The sequence below is a fragment of the Macrotis lagotis genome, chromosome 5, assembly GCF_037893015.1.
Source record: "Macrotis lagotis isolate mMagLag1 chromosome 5, bilby.v1.9.chrom.fasta, whole genome shotgun sequence".
NCBI lineage: Eukaryota > Metazoa > Chordata > Mammalia > Peramelemorphia > Peramelidae > Macrotis > Macrotis lagotis.
This window is the reverse complement of record NC_133662.1, coordinates 189,264,262-189,287,081: the sequence shown is the minus strand read 5'-3', so window position 1 is coordinate 189,287,081 and position 22,820 is coordinate 189,264,262. Positions and strand designations below refer to the sequence as shown.

The 22,820-nt window shown below is 35.9% G+C and overlaps 1 protein-coding gene across 2 annotated transcripts in view; it reads left to right on the top strand.

Moving 5' to 3' along the window:
- THBS2 (thrombospondin 2) overlaps window positions 1-22,820 on the top strand; it is a 76,995-nt gene that overhangs the window by 5,293 nt on the left and 48,882 nt on the right. The window contains exons 2-4 of one of the 2 annotated variants that reach the window (XM_074188075.1): window positions 18,999-19,101; window positions 21,501-21,618; window positions 22,326-22,608. The gene's annotated coding sequence lies outside the window, so the exon portion shown is untranslated. Of the gene's footprint in view, window positions 1-18,998; window positions 19,102-21,278; window positions 21,619-22,325; window positions 22,609-22,820 lie in introns of those variants that run through there. The other variant, XM_074188076.1, reaches the window with a different exon arrangement.

The window sequence follows — 22,820 nt, the reverse complement described above, 5'->3', positions numbered from 1 at the left end:
CTTATCTACCTGTGCCTAGCAAATAAATAAATTTTGCATTTGTCTCCATGTAGGATTGTATTTTTAGAGCTGGAATAGATCTTAGAAGTGATTAAGTCCATTTTAGAGATTAAAGAAAGAGATTTCATGATGGTAAATGAGTTTCCTAGATTCAAGTAGCTAATCAGTGTCTAAGAAAGAAACATGATAATGCATCATAGACGGACATTAGCATATTGGTAAAAATTTCCTGTGTGAAAATTTAAAATGAAAAAAGGGGAAAAATTCAATCTCAATAATGGTAATGGCCCAGAATTTATCAATTTTTGCTTTGTTTTATGGATTTGTCAATAAATAAAAAGAGATGATAGAAATGGTTAGGGAATTAATCCCAGAACTGAATATGAAGTAAAAGAGCATTAGAATGAATGAAGAAGTTCTATTACCTTGAAAGAATTACAATTTTTTAATAGCTTTCTCTTTCTCCCTGAAACAAAATCCTATCTTTTTATTTTATTTATTTTTTATTAAAGATATTATTTGAGTTATATAATTTTCTCCCAATCTTGCTTCCCTCCCCCCACCCCCACCCCACAGATAGCACTCTGTCAGTCTTTACTTTGTTTCCATGTTGTACCTTGATCCAAAGTGGGTGTGATGAGAGAGAAATCATATCCTTAAAGAGAACAGAATTTTCAGAGGTAACAAGATGAGACAATAAGATAACTGTTTTTTTTCCAAATTAAAGGGAATAGTCCTTGTACTTTGTTCAAACTCCACAGCTACTTATCTGAATACAGATGGTACTCTCCTTTGCAGACAGCCCAAACTTGTTCCCAATTGTTGCACTGATGGAATGAGCAAGTCCTTCAAGGTTGAACATCACTCCCATTTTGCTGTTAGGGTGTACAGTGTTTTTCTGGTTCTGCTCATCTCACTCAGCATCAGTTCATGCAAATCCCTCCAGGTTTCCCTGAAATCCCATCCCTCCTGATTTCTAATAGAAGAATAGTGTTCCATGACATACATATACCACATTTTGCTAAGCCATTCCCCAATTGAAGGACATTTACTGGATTTCCAATTCTTTGCCACCACAAACAGGGCTGCTATAAATATTTTTGTAAAAATAATGTTTTTACCCTTTTTCCTCATCTCATCAGGGTATAGACCCAGCAGTGGTATTGCTGGGTCAAAGGGTATGCACATTTTTGTTGCCCTTTGGGCATAGTTCCAAATAGCTCTCCAGAAGGGTTGGATGAGTTCATAGCTCCACCAACAGTGTAATAGTGTCCCAGATTTCCCACATCCCCTCCAACAATGATGATTATCCTTCCTGGTCATACTGGCCAATTTGAGAGGTGTGAGGTGGTACCTCAGAGAAACTTTAATTTGCACTTCTCTAATCATTAATGATTTAGAGCATTTTTTCATATGGCTATGGATTGCTTTGATCTCCTCATCTGTAAATTGCCTTTGCATATCCTTTGACCATTTGTCAATTGGGGAATGGCTTTTTGTTTTAAAACTATGACTCAGTACTCTGTATATTTTAGAAATGAGTCCTTTGTCAGAATCATTAATTGTAAAGATTGTTTCCCAGTTTACTACTTTTCTTTTGATCTTGATTACCTTGGTTTTACCTGTGCAAAAGCTTTTTAATTTAATGTAATCAAAATCATCTAATTGGTTTTTAGCAATGTTCTCCAACTCTTCCTTAGTTATAAACTGTTCCCCTTTCCATAGATCTGACAGGTAGACTAATCCTTGATCTTCTAATTTGCTTATAGTATTGTTTTTTATGTCTATGTCCTGTAACCATTTGGATCTTATCTTGGTAAAGGGTGTGAGGTGTTGGTCTAATCTAAGTGTCTTCCATACTAACTTCCAATTATCCCAGCAACTTTTATCAAAGAGGGAGTTTTTATCCCAATGGCCGGACTCTTTGGGTTTATCAAACAGCAGATTACTATAATCATCTCCTGCTTTTACACCTAGTCTATTCCACTGGTCTACCACTCTATTTCTTAGCCAATACCAAACCGTTTTGAGGACTGATGCTTTATAATATAATTTTAGATAGGGTAGTGCTAAGCCACCTTCGTTTGAATTTTTTTTTCATTAAGCCCCTGGCAATTCGTGACTTTTTATTTCTCCATATGAATTTACTTACAATTTTTTTCTAACACATTAAAGTAATTCTTTGGAATTTTGATTGGTAGGGCACTGAACAGATAATTTAGTTTTGGTAGAATTGTCATTTTTATTATATTAGCTCTCCCTATCCATGAGCAGTTGATATTTGCCCAGTTATTTAAATCTGATTTAATTTGTGTGAGAAGTGTTTTATAATTGTTTTCAAAAAGATTCTGAGTCTGTATTGGCAAATAGACTCCCAAATATTTTACACTGTCTGAGGGTACTTTGAATTGGATTTCTCTTTCTAGCTCTTCCTGCTGTTTCTTGCTAGACATATATAGAAAAGTTGAGCATTTATAGGGGTTTATTTTATAACCTGCAACTTTGCTAAAATTGCTAATTGTTTCCAGTAGTTTTTTAGATGATTTCTTGGGATTCTATAGGTAGATCATCATATCATCTGCGAAGAGTGAGAGTTTTGTCTCTTCCTTCCCAATTCTAATTCCTTCAATTTCTTTTTCTTCTCTAATTGCTGATGCTAACATTTCTAATACAATATTGAATAGTAGTGGTGATAATGGGCATCCTTGTTTGACCCCTGATCTTATTGGGAATGTCTCTAGCCTCTCCCCATTGAATATAATGCTTGTTGATGGTTTCAGATAGATAATGCTAATTATTTTAAGGAACAGCCCATTTATTCCTACACTCTCTAGTGTTTTTAATAGGAATGGATGCTGTATTTTGTCAAAAGCTTTTTTGGCATTTATTGATATGATCATATCATTTCTGATAGGTTTGTTATTGATATAATTGAGTATACTAACAGTTTTCCTAATATTGAACCAACCCTGCATTCCTGGAGTAAATCCTACTTCATCATAATGTATTATCTTAGTGATGACTTGTAGTCATTTTGCTAAGATTTTATTTAGGATTTTTGCATCTATATTCATCAGGGAAATAGGTCTATAATTTTCTTTCTCTGTTTTAACTCTTCCTGGTTTAGGTAACAGTACCATATTGGTTTCATAGAAAGAGTGAGGCAGAGTTCCATCTTTCCCTATTTTTCCAAAGAGTTTATATAGGATTGGAACCAATTGTTCCTTAAATGTTTGGTAGAATTCACTTATGAATTCATCAGGCCCTGGAGATTTTTTTTAGGGAGTTCAATAATGGCTTGTTGAATTTCTTTTTCTTAGATAGAGATGTTTAGGTATTTAATCTCTTCTTCATTTAAGCTGGGCAACTTATATTTTTGTAAATATTCATCCATTTCAATTAGATTATCAAATTTATTGGCATAGAGCTGGGCAAAATAATTTCAAATTATTTCTTTAATTTCCTCCTCATTGGTGGTGAGTTCACCTTTTTCTTTTATAATACTAGCAATTTGGTTTTCTTCTTTCTTTTTTTTAATCAAATTGACCAGAGGTTTATCAATTTTATTGGTTTTTTCATAATACCAACTTTTGGTTTTATTTATTAATTCAATAGTTTTTTTTGCTTTTGATTTTATTAATTTCTCCTTTAATTTTTAAAATTTTTAATTTGGTATTTGATTGGGGATTTTTGATTTGTTCTTTAATTTTTTTAGTTGCATTTTTAGTTCATTGATTTCCTTTCTCCAATTTATTCATATAAGCATTTAGAGCTATAATATATCCCCTGAGAGTCACTTTGAATGAATCCCATAGGTTTTGGTAAGTTGTTTCATTATTATCATTATCTAGGATAAAGTGGTTAATTCTTTCTATAATTTGTTTTTTGGCCCACTCATTTTTTAAAACGAGGTTATTCAGTTTCCAATTTGCTCTGGGTCTATATCTCCTTGGCCCACTATTGCATATGACTTGTATTGCATTGTGATCTGAGAAAGATGTATTCACTATTCCTACCTTTCTGCAGTTGATCATTAGGCTTTTATGTCCTAGTACATGGTCAATTTTTGTATAAGTTCCATGTACTGCAGAGAAAAAGGTATATTCCTTTCTATCCCCATTCAGTTTCCTCCATAAGTCTACCATATCTAATTTTTCTAACAATCTATTTACCTCCCTAATTTCTTTCTTGTTTGTTTTATGATTTGATTTATCTAGATCTGATAGTGGGAGGTTGAGGTCTCCTACTAGTAGAATTTTGCTGTCTTTGCCTTCCTATAATTCTTTCAGCTTCTCCTCTAAGAATTTGGGTGCTGTCCCACTGGGTGCATATACATTCAATATTGAAATGACTTTATTGTCTATGGTACATTTTAGGAGGATAGTTTCCTTCCTTATCTCTTTTAAGGCTATCTATTTTTGCTGCTGCTTTGTCTGACATATGGACTGCTACCCCTGCTTTTTTTACTTCAGCTGAAGCAAAATATATTTTGCTCCAACCTTTTACCTTTATTCTATATGTATCTCTCATCTTCAAATGAGTTTCTTGTAAGCAGCACATTGTAGGATTCTGGTTTTTAATCCACTCTCTTATTTGCTTACCTTTTAAGGAAGAGTTCATCCCATTCACATTCAAGGTTATGATTACTAATTCTTTATTGCCCTCTGTGCTATCTTCCCTCTGTTTGTATTTTTCCCCCTTTCTCCCCCTTTTGTCCATATTCCCCAGTCTTTTGTTTCTGAAAACCACTCCGTTCAGTATGTTTGCCCTCCTATATCACACCCTCCCCTTTCTTTGCCCTTTCACTTTTTCCATTTTCCCTTCCCTTCCTTTTGTTATTTCCCCTTATTTCCTCCACTCCCCTTCCCTTTCTCCATCCCCCCTCCCCTTTGCTCCTTTTAATACTTGAAAGGTTACATGTTTTATAAGTTAACTGAGTATGTGTAGGTTGACTTTAAGCCAAGTCTGATGAGAAGAAGATTCAGGTGTTTCTCCTCTGCTCACTTCTTCCCCTCTATTACCATAGGTTTTTTGTATCTCTTAATTTAATGAGATTTGTCCCATTCAATCCCCTCCCTCCTCCCGTCTCTTTCCTCTCCCTCTTTTTTAGGGAGGTAGTGTATTTGTTTAGATCATTCTATCTAGGTCATAGAAAATTCTGAGTGTCTGTCCCTTCTAGTTCAGTATATTCTATTGGATAGAGTTAAAATTCCTGAGAGTTATTAGAGTCTTTCTCCCAAATGGGGTTAAAGCGAGTTACATCCCATTAGATAGCAGTCTCATGAATAGGTCATAGATGTCCATCATTTCTGGCTAGGTGTATTCTCTCTGTTAGAGTTACATTTCTCAGGATTTATGAGAGTCTCTTCCACCCCCCCCCTTCCCATACTGGAATATAGCCAGTTTCAACTTATTGGATTGCATTTTTTTTCCTTTTACAGCCCCCCCTTTTTTTTACCTTTTCATGTGTCTCTTGAACCTCCTGTTTCATATCCAAATTTTCTGTTTAGCTCTGGTCTTTTCATCAGAAATTTTTGGAATTCTTCCATTTTGTTAAATGTCCATCTCTTTCCCTGTAAGATAAGGCTCAGCTTTGCAGGAAAGTAGATTCTTGGGTACATTCCAAGCTCCCTTGCTCTTCAAAATATCTCATTCCAGGCCCTTCAATCCCTTGATGTTGATGCTGACAGGTCCTGCATGATCCTTACTGTGGCTCCTTGATATTTAAATTGTTTCTTTCTGGCTGCTTGCAGGATTTTCTCTTTTATCTGATAGTTCTGGAGTTTGGCCACAACATTCCTTGGTGTTTTCATTTTAGGATCTTTTTCTGGTGGGGATCGATGTGCTCTTTCAATAACTACGTTGCGCTCTGATTCCATGATTTCAGGGCAGTTTTCCATCACTAGATCTTGTAACATTAAGTTCAGGCTTTTTTTCTCTTCAATGTCTTGTGGAAGTCCTATAATTTTTAGGTTGCCCCTCCTCGATCTATTCTCAAGGTTAGTGACTTTGTTGATGAGGTATTTTACATTTGCTTCTATTTTTTCTATTTTTTGATTTTGTTTAACATACTCTTGCTGTCTCATGGAGTCATTAGTTTCTGTAGACTCCATTCTTTTTTGGGAGGAGGAGTTTTCTTCATTAACCTTTTGCAACTCCTTTTCTAATTGGTCAATTCTACTTTTGAAAGAGCTTTCCATTTGACCAATTGAGGTTTTGAGAGAATTAATTTCTTTTTGTATTTGTTCATTTGAGCATCTGAGAGAATTATTCTCATTTTGTAATTGTCCAATTGATGATCTGAGAGATTTATTCTCCTTTTGTGTTTGTCCAATTGTACTTTCTAAGGTTTTGTTTTCTTGTTGCAAGGTATTAATTGTCTCTCCCAAATTTTTAAGCTCCTTCCTTGTTTCTTCAATGAAGTCTTTCTGTGCTGGAGACCAGATTGTATTTTCTTCAGAGGTTCCAGGTCTCTCTGAGTTGGGGTTTTTCGCTTCCAGGAATTTTTCTATCCATCCACCTTTCTGCTGAACCTTCTTCATTATGCTAAGACCTTGAGTTGGCGGAGGCTGGTTCACCTGGGCTTGAGATTGCTGAAGGCTTTTCTGAGTGCAGTTCCCTGGCTGGCCAGTAGGAGGTGCTGGTTGCCCTCTCTGGAGTGGCTGTGACCTTGGTTGGGAGGCCTTCTCCCTTTGCCAGAAGGGAGGAGTTGGAACTATTGAATTCTTTTGCCTTCAATCAATGGTGGGCTTTACCCTGGCCTGAGGTCATTCCTCAGCTGGGCTGGTTCTTCTGCTCACACACTTCGGCCTGACGCAGAAGTAATTTGCATTTCTTTGGGAGGAGGCCTCTGTGTAATGGAGGCATGGACTCAGAGTTTCTCAGACCTGTGGAGCCCAGGGATGCTGCCCGCAGCCCCTTCACCATGCTCCAGGGGGACAGCACCAACACCACCACCTCTGTTTCCCCGCGGACCCAAGCCCTCTGCATACAGCCCTACCTGCTGATCCAGCATGTCCCGCTCTCAGGCCCTCAGACTCCTGGTTCCAATTCAGCTGTTAATCTGGCTGATCCCGGGCTGATCTTTCCGCGGAGCCCAGACTCACCTGCCAGTACTCAGCCAACTGCTGCGGGAGACAAATCCTGAGGTAGATTTTTCTCTCCTGGCTTTTCTTTCTGGGTTTCCTGGTTTGGAATTCTTTTAAGAGATTTGTTTCATATGATAGATGGGGAAGAGATCAGGAGACTTTAGAACTGTGCCTGTCTTCTCTCCACCATCTTGGCCGGAAGTCAAAATCCTATCTTTTTAGCTCTAATATACTTGTATTCTTATATCTTGGTTTCAATTCATGGCATATTGCAGTCTTCTATGGTATTCATCCAGGACCTATAGACTAGTTCTAATAAGTTTATTCATATAGAATTTTTCTTCTCATTATTGCTGTTGTTGTTTTCACCATTCTTGACAACATAGTTATTTCTGGAGAGTGGAATGGTCTAGACCCATAACAAGAATTCTGATGTTAGTGTTAGGAAAAGAGGGAGGTGTTGCTCATCCACCTGGCTGTATAAATATACCACCTTCGTAAGGGGGAGGGTTTTGTTTGTTTTTGTTTTTGTAAAAGATTTAGGGTAGCTTTAAACTGAAGAGATGAGGAGGAACACAGAAGTATGGACACTACTATGACCCTTAGTGTTTACATACTGAATTGTTAAAATTGATGATTATGCAAAAGAGAGTAGAGAAGCAACTCAGGAACACCTTACAGAAGGAAAAAAAAGGAAGAAAAAGGAAGAAGAGGAAGAGGGAAGAGGAAGAAGAAGGAAAAAGGAGAGGCAGAAGAAGAAGAAGAAGAAGAAGAAGAAGAAGAAGAGAAAATAAAACCGAAAAAGGAAGAAAAAAAGAAAGAAATTAAAAGGACAAGTGAGGGGAAGGATGGTCACAAATGAAAAAAGAATTATGCTAAAGAGAAAGAAAGGCATATGGATAAGGGAAGGAATAATCTGTGGATAAGCTCTATATTTTTACACTATCATGAGAAAGCAAGAAAGGCCCTCAGTATTTAGATTGGATTTTTTTCCTCCCCACATGAGTTTATGATTTGAAATGGAAAGTTTTCAGAGTCTTTGGGTTTATCAAACAATAGATAGCTATACTCATTTACTACTATTTCTTTTGTACTTAATCTATTTCAGGATAAAACACTTCATTTCTTAGCCAATACCAAGCAGTTCTTTTTGTTTTGTTTTGTTTTTTGCAAGGCAATGGGGCTAAGTGACTTGTCCAAGGTTACACAACTAGGTAATTATTATGTGTCTAAGGCTTGATTTGGACTCAGGTTCTCCTGACTCCAGGACTGCTCTATCCTCCTAGCTGCCCTAATACCAGTTTTGATGACTTATGCTTTATAATATAATTTAACAATTTATGACTATACCACCTTCCTTTGCATTTTATTTCATTAATTTCCTTGATTTTTTTTTGAAATTTATTTATTCATGTTTTTGCAAGGAAATGGGGTTCACTGACTTGCCCAAGTTCCCACAGCTTGGTAATTGTTAAGTGTCTGAGGCCATATTTGAACTCAGTTTCTCCTGACTCCAGGACTGGTGCTCTATCCACTGTACTAACTAGTTGCCCCCCACCCCCTGCGATATTCTTGACCTTTTGTTCCTCTAGATAAATTGTGTTACTGTTTTTTCTAGCTCTATAAAATAATTTTTGATAGATTGACATGGCACTGAATAAGCAATCTAATTTAGGTAGAATTATTAGTTATTTTTTGTCTACTTAGGAGAAGTGGCATTTTCCCAGTTGTTTAAATCTGATTTTATTTGTGTGAAAAGTGTTTTATAATTGTGTTCATATCATTTATGGGTTTGTCTTGGCATGTAGACAAGTTGTCTACAATTATGTTAAATGGAATTTCTCCTCCTCTCTCTTGCTCCTGGATATTGTTAATATAAATACTGATGATTTATGTAGGTTCATTTTATATCCTGTAACTTTGCTAAAGTTCATTCTTTCAAATAGTTTTTTAGTTGATTTTCTAGGATTCTCCAAGTACACCATTATATCATCTGCAAAGAATGAGGGTTTTGTTTCTTTATTGCCTATTCTGCTTTTTTTTTTTAGATTTTTCAAGGCAATGGGATTAAGTAGCTTGCCCAAGACCACATGGCTAGGTAGGTAATTATTAAGTGTCTGAGACCAGATTTGACCCCAGGTACTCCTGACTCCAGGGCCAGTGCTCTATCCACTGCTACCTAGCTGCTCTTTATTGCCTAGTCTAATTCCTTCAATTTCCTTTTCTTCTTTTATTGCTGAAGTTAAAACTTCTAAACAATATTGAATAACAGTGTTGATAATGCTTATCTTTGTTTTACTCTGATCTTATTGGGAATGATTCCAGTTTATCCCTATTACATGTAATGCTAGTTGATGGTTTTAGATATCTCTGCTTATCATTTTAGGGAAAACTCCATTTACTCCTATTCTCTACAGTGTTTTTAATAAGAATTGGTGCTGTATTTTGTCAAAAGCTTTATCAAAATCTGTTGAGTTAAGAATATAATTTTTCCAAGTTTTGTTTTTGATATGGTCAATTATCCTGATTATTTTTCTAATATTTAACTAGTCCTACATTCCTTATATAAATCCCACCTGATCATAGTATATTATCCTATTGATAACTTGCTTTAATCTTTTTGTTAATACATTTAAAAAAATTTTGTATCAACATTCATTAGGAAATTGGTCTGAATTTTCTTTCTCTATTTTGACTCTTTCTGGTTTAGGTATCAGCCTCATATTGGTATCATAGAAGGAATTTGGTAGAACTCTCTATCCTACTTTCCCCTCATTTATACTTTTCTCTCTCCTTTCACTCTATTCTTCCTTACCAGTGTTTTGCTTCTGACCACCATTTCCCATAATTTGCTCTCCCTTTAATTATCTCACCTCCCTTTTCTTTCCTTCCCCCCCCTTCTCCTAGCCTCCCTTCTATCAGCCTGTCCTTCCCTTTCCCTCCTTTCTCCTCCTAATGTCCCCCTATAGGGGACAAATTTCTAAACCTAGCTGAATGTATTTGTTATTCCTTTTTGAGGCAATGTGAGTAAGATCCAATCAATTCTCACTCCTTCCCTTCTTTCTTTTCTACTTTTCTCTCCTCTTTTCCCAGAACAATCCTTTTTTATATGTCTTAATTTTTATTTCATCACATTAAAATCATCTTATGATCACAACCTCTGTCTAGTATTTACCTTCTAATAAATATATAGTTCTCAGGAGATACAAATGTCATCTTCCCATGAAGGGATGTAAACTGTTTAATCTTATTGTTTGACATTTTATTTTCCTTTCCTGCTTACCTTTTTGTATATCTCTTGTAAGCTGAATTTGAAGACTGAATTTTCTGTTCAGCTCTAGTCTTTTCATCAGGAGAGTTTGAAAGTCCTCTATTTAGTTGAATGTCCATCTTTTCCCCTGAAAGAATATGCTCAGTTTTGTAGGGAAGTTGTAATTCTTGGTTGTAATCCAAATCCCCTTGCCCTTAAGAATATCATACTCTTGTCTCTATTATCCTTTTATGTTGAAACTGCCAAGTTCAATGAAATCCTTACTGTGACTCTATGGTATTTAAATTGCTTCTTTCTCAAAGTCTGCAGGATTTTCTCCTTGAGCTCATAATTCTGGAATTTGGCTGCAGTATTCCTTGGCATTTTAATTTTGGAATACCTTTCAGAATTTGATTAATGGATTCTTTCAAAGGCTATTTTACTTTCTGGTTCTAGAATATCAGAACAGTTTCCTTGTTGATTTCTTGAAATATGTTGTCCAGACTCTTTTTTAATCATGGTTTTCAGGTAATCCATTAATTTAAGTTATGTTTTGATTGCTTTTCCAATAAGGTATTTTATAATTTTTATTTATTTCATTTTTCAAATTTTTGCTAGACTGATTTTTTTTGATATCTCATAGAGTCATTAGCTTCTACTAGCCCCTGGCTTTTCTTTTCTTTTCTTTTCTTTTTTTTTAGGTTTTTGCAGGGCAATTGGGGTTAAGTGACTTGCTCAAGGCCAGATAGGTAATTATTAAGTGTCTGAGACCGGATTTGAACCCAGGTACTCCTGACTCCAGGGCCAACTAGGGAGCAGAGGCATTGGTTGTGGTGCTAACCCTCTAGAACTTGCTGGCAGGGCTGGAGGGAGAGTTTTGGTGCAGGAGAGCTGCAGGCATTGATCCCTGGGCCCCTCTGGTCAGGAGGAACTCAGAGACTGTACCTTTATTTCAACTGAAACCTCTTCCCATAACAAATACAATTACAGCCCACCTTCCACCCCAGGCTAAGGCCAAGCAGCAGAACCACCTCAGCTGTGAATAGAGAGAGTGATTACCTCACCCCAAAGTATAGCCCACCATTGATCAAAGATAAAAGTATTAAATAGCTTCAACTACGTCCTCTAGGCCAAGGGCAAGTGTCTGAATCAAAATCACAGACATTCCAGAGAAAGCAACCAGCACATCCTACTGGCCAGCTGGAGATATTACATTCAGTGAGTAAAACCTCTAGGGATCCCAACACCAAGCCTCTGTGAACCAGCCCCTCCCCAACACAAGGTCTTAGGACAATGAAGAAAGGCCAGTGAAAAGGAGGTTCCATAGAAAAATTTTTGGAAAGAAAAGATACTAACTCAGAGAGACCCAGAACCTCTGAGGAGAATATGACCTGCTCTGCAGCACAGAAAGACTTGCTTGAAAAAAATAAGGAAGGAGTTTAAAAATCAATTGGAAAATTAGGGAGAGAAAATTAACACCTTGCAACAAGAAAACAATTCTCTCAAAACTTCAATTGGTCAAATGGAAAACTCTTACAAAAATAGAACTGACCAATTGGAAAAGGAGTTGCAAAAGGTAAATGAAGAAAACTCTTCTCTAAAAAAAGAATGGAGTCTACAGAAACTAATGACTTCATGATACAGCAAGAGACTTTTAAAGAAAACCAAAAAAATTTAAAAAATAGAAGAAAATGTAAAATACCTCATTAGCAAAACTACTGACCTTGAGAATAGATCCAGGAGGGACAACCTGAGAATAATAGGCCTTCCTGAAAACATTGAAGAGAAAAAAAGTCTGGACTTAATATTACAAGATTTAGTGAAGGAAAATTGCCCTGATATCATGGAACCAGAGGACAAAATAGTTATTGAAAGAATACATTGATTCCCTCCAGAAAGAGATCCTAAATGAAAACACCAAGTAATGTTGTTGCCAAATTCCAGAACTATCAGATAAAACAGAAAATCCTGTAAACATCCAGAAAGAAACAATTTAAATACCATAGAGTCACAGGAAGGATTTACACAGGACCTGGCTGGCTGCATCAACATTATGGGATTGAAGGGCCTGGAATGGGATATTTTGATGAGCAAGGGAACTTGGAATGCATCCAAGAATTTGCTATCCAGCAAACTGAGCCTTCTCTTCCAGGGGAAAAGATGGTCATTTGAGAAAATGGGAGACTTCAAATAATTCCTGATGAAAAGGCCAGAACTAAATAGAAAATTTGGACATCAAACAGGAGGTTCAAGAGACAGATGAAAAGGTATAAAAACAAAAAGGTAAAGAGGAAAAAAACCTGTTATCCAATAAGATGAAACTGGCTACATCCCAGCATGGGAAAAAAGATTCTCATAATTCTTGAGAATTTCAACTCTATCACAGAGAATAGTTAGCCAGAAGGAATGGATATTCATGACTTAGCCATGAGACTGCAATCCAATGGGAAGAAACTGGCTTTATCCTTATTTGGGGAAAAGACTCTAATAACTGTTAAGAATTGTAACTCCATTAGAGAGAATATACTTAGCCAGAAGTGATGGATACTCATGATTTTCTGAGACTCAGATAGAATGATGTAAAAATACTACCTCCTTAAAAAGGGGGACAGGAAGGAGATGGGAGGATGGAGGGGATTGAATGGGGTAAATATTATTACATGAAGAGAAGAAGGGAGGAGATGAGAAACTCCTGAATCTTCCTCCCATCAGACTTAGCTTAAAGTTAACTTACACACACACTCAGTTGAAGCATTTTACCTTTCAAGTATTAAAAGGGGGGAAGGGGAGGGGGGATGGAGACAGGGAGGGGGAGAAAAAGGGAAACTAACAGAAGGAAGGAAAGGAAAGGAAAAAGAATTAGTGAATGCTGAAATACTGGAGATGATAAAGGCAGTATATAAGTGTCTTCTTATTGAATTTAACTAAGCATATATTTGATTTTCATAATTTCGTTTTCTGGTCAATTTTTCTGTACTTTAAATTACAACTAAAACCCTGGAAATCTGCTCAAAAATAACTTTTTGTGTACTTTGTCATGCAAAGCACAGAGATGATTACATTACCTTATAAAAGGTTCTTCACTGGGCCAACATGCTGTGTGAAATGAATAATAATAATATTATTTATGGCACACAGATGTACATAGGAAGTATTCAGAATGTGAACGAATCTGAGCTTTCCTTCTGGAAGAGAATATACTTTTATTAATACTATAATATAATTTTCCATCCTTTCTGAGCATAGTAATATCTATACTCAATTTTGACCACATTTAATATCCTTCTTGATCTAAGGGTATTAAGGATCCTTTCTAATGAAACCTTAAAGAGGAGCTAAATATAGGATACTGAGAATGAGGCAGGGGAGGGGGGATGCCACTCAGGAGTTTATAAAACTAGAAAGTCCATGTACTGATCCCCCAATGATTGCTAGATTAGAGTTGCTTGCTCCTCTATTTTAATATAAATCAGTAGCCCATTTCTTCAAAAGAGCCAGCAGAATTTAAGACAAAGGTATTATTGATAATAACTAGTCCTCATGTATACTCTTTTACTGCTTACAAAGAACTTTATATAAATCACATTATTTGATTATAACAATTCTAAGAGGCAGGTGCTATTATTTTTGAAAGAATTTTGATAATACCAGTCCCATGATATGGTATAAGGGCAAACCTATCATATAATGAAGAAAAAATGTTTTATAATAATAAATAGAGTGTCCATGGTGGTCCAGCAAAGCTAATTTTCCAAAAGAACAGTAGGATTACATTAAGGCTTAAGTGTATTGAATTCAACTGAGGATCATTCTAATAGGATATAGGTCATTAAGAGATGTAAAGTTTTGAATTGTAAAAAAATAAGAAAAGATAGGGTTAAGTGATCCAGTTCAAAGTTTTATATTTGTTTTTTGGTGTATTTTATTATTTAAAAAATATTTCTAGAAATTATTTTAGATTAAATACAAGAATAAATGTTTGTGTCTACATATACATTTGTCTGTATGTATATACAGACATATCTGCAGATCTCTCTCTATATTTATCAGCCTACTTAACTGATTAAATATTGGGAGTAATTTATAAGGAAAAGTCAATGATAATTAGGTTAATGGCACTGCCCTAAACAGAAATAAGTAAGTCTGGAGAAAAAACAAAACACAACACTTATAGGAGAAATGCATCTCTCTCTCTGCCTCTCTCTCTCTCTCTCTCTCTCTCTCTCTCTCTCTCTCTCTCTCCCTCCCTCCCTCCTCTAAAAGGATCATAACCCTTAAGAAAGGATTAGAAACAAAAAAAGCAGCTTAACAAACTAACCAACATATTGATAGTATATGTGGAGCTCTATCCTACTGTCATTCATTCCTGCAAAGGGGAAAAAAAATTCTCTTTTCTTTGGGGTCAATCATATTGATTAAAATGTCACAAATAATGTCATATAATGATGTTTTTCTTAATTTATATTGCTGTAATATGTTTATGCTACTTTTATAGTTCTGTTAATATCCTTTTGCATTAGTTCATGTAAGTTTTCTCATATTTCTTTGTATTCGTCATATTCATTTTTAAAGCATAGTAATATATTATGTTCATGTGCCATAAATTATTTAGCCATTTCCCAAACAATTGTTATGTATTTTCTTTCCATTTGTTTGCTACTTTTGAAAGTGCTGCTGTAAATATTTTGTTTTAAATGGGAACTTTATTTTCATCTTCAATCTCCATTGAAAATATAGTCACCTTCTTAATATAATTCCAAATTGTTTTCTGAAATGATTGAATCAATTCACAGTTCCACCAATAGTAATATATGTGCCTGACTTTCCACAAACTTTGTAATCTTAGTTCTTCATGTATGTATGTATGTATGTATGCATGTTTGTATGCATATATCCATCCATCCATCCATCCATCCATCCATCCATCCATCCATCCATCCGCAATCTTTGTTAGTTTGCTAGATATAAGGTGAAACCTGACATTTGTTTTCATTCTTATTTTCATAATCACTGGTGCCTTGAAACATTGTTGCACTTGATTGTTACCATTCTGAAATATTTTCCTTTTCTTCTTCCTCAGGAAAATAGAAAAATATCTTTAGTTTAATAAAGGGATCTACTTGACAGTTAATCATATCTGCCTTGAAGTCATTGAGATATATCTTTTAATTAGGAGAAAATACTCTTTAAATATTGTAAAAAGACAGTAGAAACAAAAGCACAAGAAAGAGTAGAAGTAGTGGTGTTGCTAAGCATGTGGCTCATTGTGTTCTCTGACCAGACATGCTTGCTGCAATGATTTCTCTCATCTGCTATTCTAGCAAAGGGAGATTTTCCCTCTACTAGGGGACAATGTAGCTGGAAAGGTCCTTAGGAACTGCTCCGAACAATTCTTGCCTCCAAGAAAGAATAATTCCAAGTAAAATGGAAATATCTTAATTTGTACACTTGAAAATGTTTCTAGACTCTCCCTTAAAAAGCCTCAAATATTTGGTGTGCAAAATACTCCACACAAAGTCCAGGGCCAAATTGGCCCTTTTTCTTTTGTCGTCTTTAAATGTGTAGGTGCCTGTGTCCAACAATTATTTTACATCTCTAGGTATTTAGAAGAGGCAGTATTATTTAGTGAGTGGATAGGACACTGAAACTGGAGCCAGGAAAGTTCCACCTCAGAGAAAATGACACTGGGAGCATTGCTTAATTTCTTTGTGTCACAGTTTAAAAATTTTTTAAATTAGACTTTTGATCTCTAATGTTCTTTCCAGTTTTGAATTCTTTTAGCATTTTGTGCATCTATGTTTTATTTCCTAAAGTAGTGGGTAAATCTCTTTTTGTGATTGATATTTGTACATGCATCCCACACTTTCTCACCATATAGGTGACAGCTATCACATGGTTCTATATACAATTGATACTCAATAAATGTCTCTTGATGTTCACCTTGCTTCTAAGCTGGAGAAAAATCTCATGTTTCTTTGAGAAGACTGTATAGGTATGAGCAAGCTACACTTTTCTGAAGCTAGACACATCTCTTCTATGATTTTAACCCTGCTCTTAAATTTCCTTAAGCCAACTTCCTGTCTGTGCCAGAGTCAGCCAGCTGAGTAGTCACAAACCTTGACCGCCCCAACTTTTTTTGTGAGTCCTTGCTCAAAAATGAATTAAATGAGTTCATTTGGTTAAGGTTTTGGTGCTACTGAGTTTCATAACTGGGAACAGTATGATCTAGAAGACAGAGCATTGACCCAGGAGACAGGCAGCCTGGTTCTCTTTCTAGCCAAAAGTTCTGTTTGCTTTTATTAAGTTATCCTCCTCTCTGCTTTTTATCCCCTGTCTATAACAATGTGAATAACAATGATTTCTTCTTTCTCATTCATTAGAGGGATATTGTGAGAACAGATTAGTGCTCTATATTCTTAAGGTCTCCTGAAATAATTATACTATATAAATTAACAATTAATTTTAATAGTATAACCCCAACTTCCTCACCTTCAACCCAGGCTTCAGTTGCCCTTTATATGTCCTCAGTCCACACAAATCATTTAGTAGTCAAGAATGGAAAAGGTCCATTAGCTCATCCACTTCAGCCTCTGCTGACATGGGCTTTGCTCTGGAATACTTTCTCTCTTGCTACCAATCTTGGGCAGGCTAACAAAGAAATTTCAAACTGTTGTTTCCCTTCTGTTGTTAGTGATGATAGGGCAAACTCCCATAACTCTCCTAGACAAGGGAGGTGAGAAGGGACCATTGCTTACTCACTGATTTTGCTGTATTTGTTCATCTTAATGATGAACTAAAAGAAAACAGATGGCTGCAGTTGTGACATCTTGCATCCAACTCTTTTTAGCTATTTCCCAACTAGTCAATGTGTTAGAATACACTGAGGTGTCACAAAGACCTTACTCATCTTTGTATGCCTCAACAAACTGGACATTCCTGTAGTTATGAGACAACGTAAGACAATATTGGGAAGTATAGTAACCCAAATTCCAAATGAGGATTGGATGAAGGAACTAGGGAGTTTTAGTTTTACCTGGCAAGATGAAGACTTAGACATAGCAAATGTTTGAAGGACTGTTTCTTGAAAAAGTGAATTTATTTGTTCCTACCTGGCCCCACTGGTGGAAGTTACAAAGAGACATGTTTAGGTTTGCTATAAAGAAAATTTACTTAAAATTTTCAAAAGTGGAATGAGTTTCTTCAAGACATAATGGGTTTCCTAACACTAGAGATCTTCAAAGAAAGGCTAGGGGTCCATGTATAGAGGAGATACTATGCAGATTTGGGTTGGACCAGTTTCTGCAGTCCCTTTCCACTTCTATATTTCTTTGAATTTTTAGGGACTCAAAGCTCTAGGCAGAACCAGGAGTAGTCATTAGACCATAGATATAGAGAAGCCATCTTAAAGACTCTATTCTATACATACCCTTCACTAGTCAAAAGAAATGGACACCTAGAAAGGTAAGTAAACTGTCTAAAGTCATATAAGTAGTAAACATCAGAGTTTAGATTTGAACCCAAGGCTTCTAACTCCAGAGCTAACTTTCCTTCTTCCCATAGCTCAAACTCTCAGGGCCAGTACTCTTTTTCTTTTAGGCTTTGGCAAAGCAAATGAGGCTATGTGGCTTGCCCAAGACCACACAGCTAGGTAATTATTAAGTGTCTGATGCCAAATTTGAACTCAGGTACTCCTGACTCCAGGGCCAGCGCTTTATCCACTGAGCAATCTAGCCGCCCCATGGCCAGTACGCTTTCTACTACTATTACTACTACTACTACTACTACTACTACTACTACTACTACTACTACTACTACTACTGTTACTTTTATTAATTAGTTCTGCTGCTATTACTATTACTACTACCGCTACTATTACTGCTGCTACTGCTGCTGCTACTATTACCCCTCTGATTGCTACTTCTGATATTGCTGCTACAATTACTACTATATATCATTACTTCTGATATTGCTGCTACTATTTCTACTGCTGCTGTTTCTGTTACTATTACTACTACCTCTCTGTCTGTCAGTCTATCTAAACATACACATTCTAAATTACATTATATCTATATAAACTACCTTATAGTTTCCAAATATATTCTTATCAAAGGTCTACTTTTATAATATATTATCTCAATTAGCATAGTTTCTCTATGTAAATTTCCTGGTCTCTGTGCAGATTGATTTAGAGATATGATAGATAAGACTCTCTGTCAATCAACTGATCAATAAGCATTTCTTAAGGAAGTACCTACTATGTGTCCTGAATGTGCAAGTCAATAAGGATAGAAAGAGCAAGGTAAACAATTTCCTCCCCTTAAGGAGTTTGCCTTGCATTGGAGGAAACAACATCTACATATATAAGTTTATACAACCTAGAAAAATTAAATATAAGATTTTGAGGGAGGGAGGAAACTAGAATTTGGAGGGATCTGGAAAAGTTTTGAGTGCAAGGTTGTTTTTCAGCTATATATTTTATATATCTCATGAATTCAGCCCATATTTTGACTTTTACACACTAAAACAAGACCCATATCCCCCAATTTTTTAGGCTGTTCACAAATGAGACAATTCCTACTATTGAGCTCAAGAAATAACAATAGCTAAGATTTTATGGCACAAGTTTTACCAAGTGCTTTACAATTGTTTTATTCTCACAGCAACCCTGGAAGAAAAATAGTACTGTTTTCCCCATTTTACAATTGAAGAAATTGTATTGGAGAGAAGATAGATGATGTGTCCAGGTCACAGAGCTAGTCAATTGTAAGTATATCAAGTGAGTTTTATTCCAGTTCCGGAACAACTTCCTTGAATGAATTATGATGTATAAAAGGGTGAATAATCATTATAGTTATTATTTTAACAGACAATTAATAAAAAAGGGTCCATGGAACTCTTGAATTCCAAAGACCCTTCATGGTCCCTACTCAACAATTATATATGCCCTTGGAAGTGTGTTCCTGAGGGTGACAGTAAACTCCAATTGGTTAAGAATTAATGAGAAGAATGAATATTCTAATAAGAGGTAGAACCATTCTAATAAGGAGCTTAGGGATGTGACTTTGATCACTCTGGGCACTAGACCACCTCCAGCCTCAGGCTGGACAAAGGATCTTCCTCTACTCAGATCACACTGAGTGGAATACAATTGAATTCTTTGTTGGGTGGGGTTTCCTACACAAGAATGGAAAGGCAGTTTCCAAGGGGTTTGGGCAATTTCATCCATCAACAATGTCCTTTTCATCATAAATCAATAATTTATTCTTAATATCAGAGAAATAATAATTTCTCTCAAGTTATAGATAACAAGGAATTTATGGACAAGCATGCCTTTACTAAAGTCAGATTAGTGTAAATGGAAATTTACCCAGGAGCATCTTATTGGCAGGTGTTCCATTAGAGGTTGTTGACAGTATATTAGGGCTTCAACAGGGTCAAAAAAAAGGGAGTTTAGCTCCTGTTATTATGGGGATTAAAATAATTAAGAAACTACCAGATAACAGACTGGCTGGGCTCTTCCCATGCACCTCTGTATTCTCCTTTTATCTCTTTTGAATCTTTGCTGTGTTAGTGGAGTTTTGGTATTTGCCTCCAAAGCAAAAATTCCTGGTTATAATTCTGCATATAGAGAAATGGGATACAAGTTCAATTCTTTATTTAAATTAAGAAAGATAAACTTGTGAACATAGATCTACAAACCAACAAGTCAGTGTTCAAATATATTTAAGTGGAATATTTGTTTCTATTTGTATTCTAAGATAATTCATTATTATAATGTAGATCAGACATAAAAATACTTGGTTCTTTAAATTCAATTTATTTCGAAAAAAGCATTTCATAAATGTTAGCTACATGTTACAAGGCCACATGTTAGATGCTAGGGCTATAAAGACCAAAATGACAAACAAATTTTGCCCTTCAAGAATTTTTATTCCAAACTTTGTCTCAGTAATTGCAACATAAAACTTCATTGCTTTAAAAAAAATTCTTATTTACTCAGTGTGAACAATCAATCCACCAAAACCCCATGATACATGTGTTTCATAAAGAGCATAGATCTTGAACTGGAAGGAACCTTGAAAGTTATTTAGTCCGATTCCTTATTTTAAAGATGAGGGACCTGAGTCCTACAGAGATAAAATCACTTGTTTGGAGTTACACAATATTTGTTAGAAACTAGACTGTCTTGACTCTGAGGACAGCTTTCTATCTACTATGCAATACTCCCCCTTGAGGTAGGTAGCAAAAAATATGATTATTCTCACTTTGAAGGATCTCAGAAAAGGCTAAGTGACTAGCTCAAAGACTCATGCAACAGTCAAGATTGAATTCAGGTCCTTTACTTTTGTTAAATTCTGTAGCCTCTTCCAAGTAATGCATTTAACCTTGGTTAGCTGGGTGTTACAGTGGATAGAGGGTTAGGCCTAGAGTCACAAAGACCTGAATCCTAATCTAGCCACAGACACTTAACAAATGTGTGACTTAGACCATTCTTCTAGGCTGTCTGCCTCAGTTTTCATATTTGCAAAGCAGGAATAATAGCACCTACTTCCTAGCATTTTTGTGAAGATAAAATGAAATGAAATCACTTTTGTAGAGTGTTTTGTGGATCTTAAACAAATATGAATATGTTCATGAAAAGCATTTTTGTTATTTTTTATGCTGCTTTCATCATATTCAGTAGAATTAGTGATTTTGTTAAAATGTAAGGAATAAGCTATTTAAAATGTGAGATTTCTATAGAGAATAAAATCATCTGTAAAGAATAAAATCATCACCAACCTTATAGTTAGTTAATGATTTTATCGCTTTCATTTCCTTCATCCTTTTCCTCTCTATTCCTTCTTCTTTGGCTTCCTTAAATAATACAGACCTCCCCCTGGAACAGGACATTCCACATTCTCTCAGTCTCCACCCTTTCCATCTCCTGCTGGAGACATGGAAATTGGATAGGTTGTGGCAGCAGTGGTTACTGCTGCTGCTCCTGTCTGTCTTCTAGCTTTCCCTGCCAGGTTTATTCAGTTTGGTCCTGTTGCCAAAGAAACAATGGGATTTGAAGAAGTCTGTTCAGGGGATCCCTTGTCCCTTCTCAGCAAAGCACATGAAGACAGTGTGAAATTCTTCAGAAACAGCAGTTTTCCACTAACTTCTCTTATGTCCAGATAAAACACCTGTGCCTCAGCCCACACAAAGAAAGCTTGGCTGCCAAGGACCAGTATGATGTATCCCAACTGTGAGATGGAGGACCCAAGATTGGTGCTAATGGGTTGGAGGGGTCTGGTAAGTATCACACTTTCCCCTTTTCTTAAATCTACTTTATGGAGAACACACATTTTTAGTTGTCACTTTAAATATATGGAATCTAATTCTTTGAGTTGCCACCAACCATTATGCAAACGTATTCAAAATGGACATTGACTCAGAATGTTTTTAAAGGGAAGGAGGATGATTTGGTGAGTGGAGACAAAGTAGATAAAGGGGGTTTTTAGATGAAAAACAATCATCTCTTAAAGCTACAGTCTTTCTTTACAGTCATATATCTTTCTGAAATTAAAAATCCTCCTGCAGCATTTCCCACCTTCAAGGTGCATACATATGTTTACATTGTTTAGGAAAATATCCCTATTCCAAATATATAATTTTTCAATATGTATTTGTTTATCTCATTTAACCTTCACCAACTAGAGTTTTGAAATCCTATCTCACCTTTTAATTAGAAAACTCACGGATCCCAGTCTAGATGCCTATTGCTTTAAGCACTGCATTCCCAAGTAAAAGAGGAGACTTCCAGACAGTCCTGCAATGCTAGTAGTTTTATTTATAGCATTTTGTTTCCTGAGAGAAGACAGGAAAACTCAGTCACTGACTTTCCCTTTCTTTTGTCTGGCTCCTCCTCCGTCAGCAATCTGGGATTGCCATGGGTGGAAAAAGGAGGAGGGGTGCTGGTACAGATCCCTGAAGGGGCTGGATTTGGAATCTCTTTCCAGGTACCCCAGAGCAAATTGTCAGATCAGAAGGAGAAATTATGTCATTCTTTCAAAGGAATGAATTAAAAAGTGCTTCCTCGTGTGAGACTGATTGACAGAAAAGAGAGTATATAAAGGAGGGAGCTGCTGCCTAAAAGTCATAAGAGAAACTATCCACAACAGTGTATTCTGAACACTTAAGAAGTTTTGAATTGACGTCTCAAGAGGAGTCCAGTGCTCATTATTTCTGGGTTTGAATTGGAGCATCATTTCTCATTAGAGAATTGTTTTAAAAAAAGACCAGGTAAGTGAAACATTTTCATTAACAATTTCTTTGTTCTTTCATTTTTGCTGACAATTATTATATTTAAAAGAAGAAAAGAATATTGGATAAGCAGATAGTTGATGCTCTAGGTAAGCCAATGTCTGTAGATTAAAAAAGATTAAAAAAATACTTTTCTGCCATTTTACAAGAACCCGGGTAATGTTTATTTTTAATGTTTTATTTGTAATTCT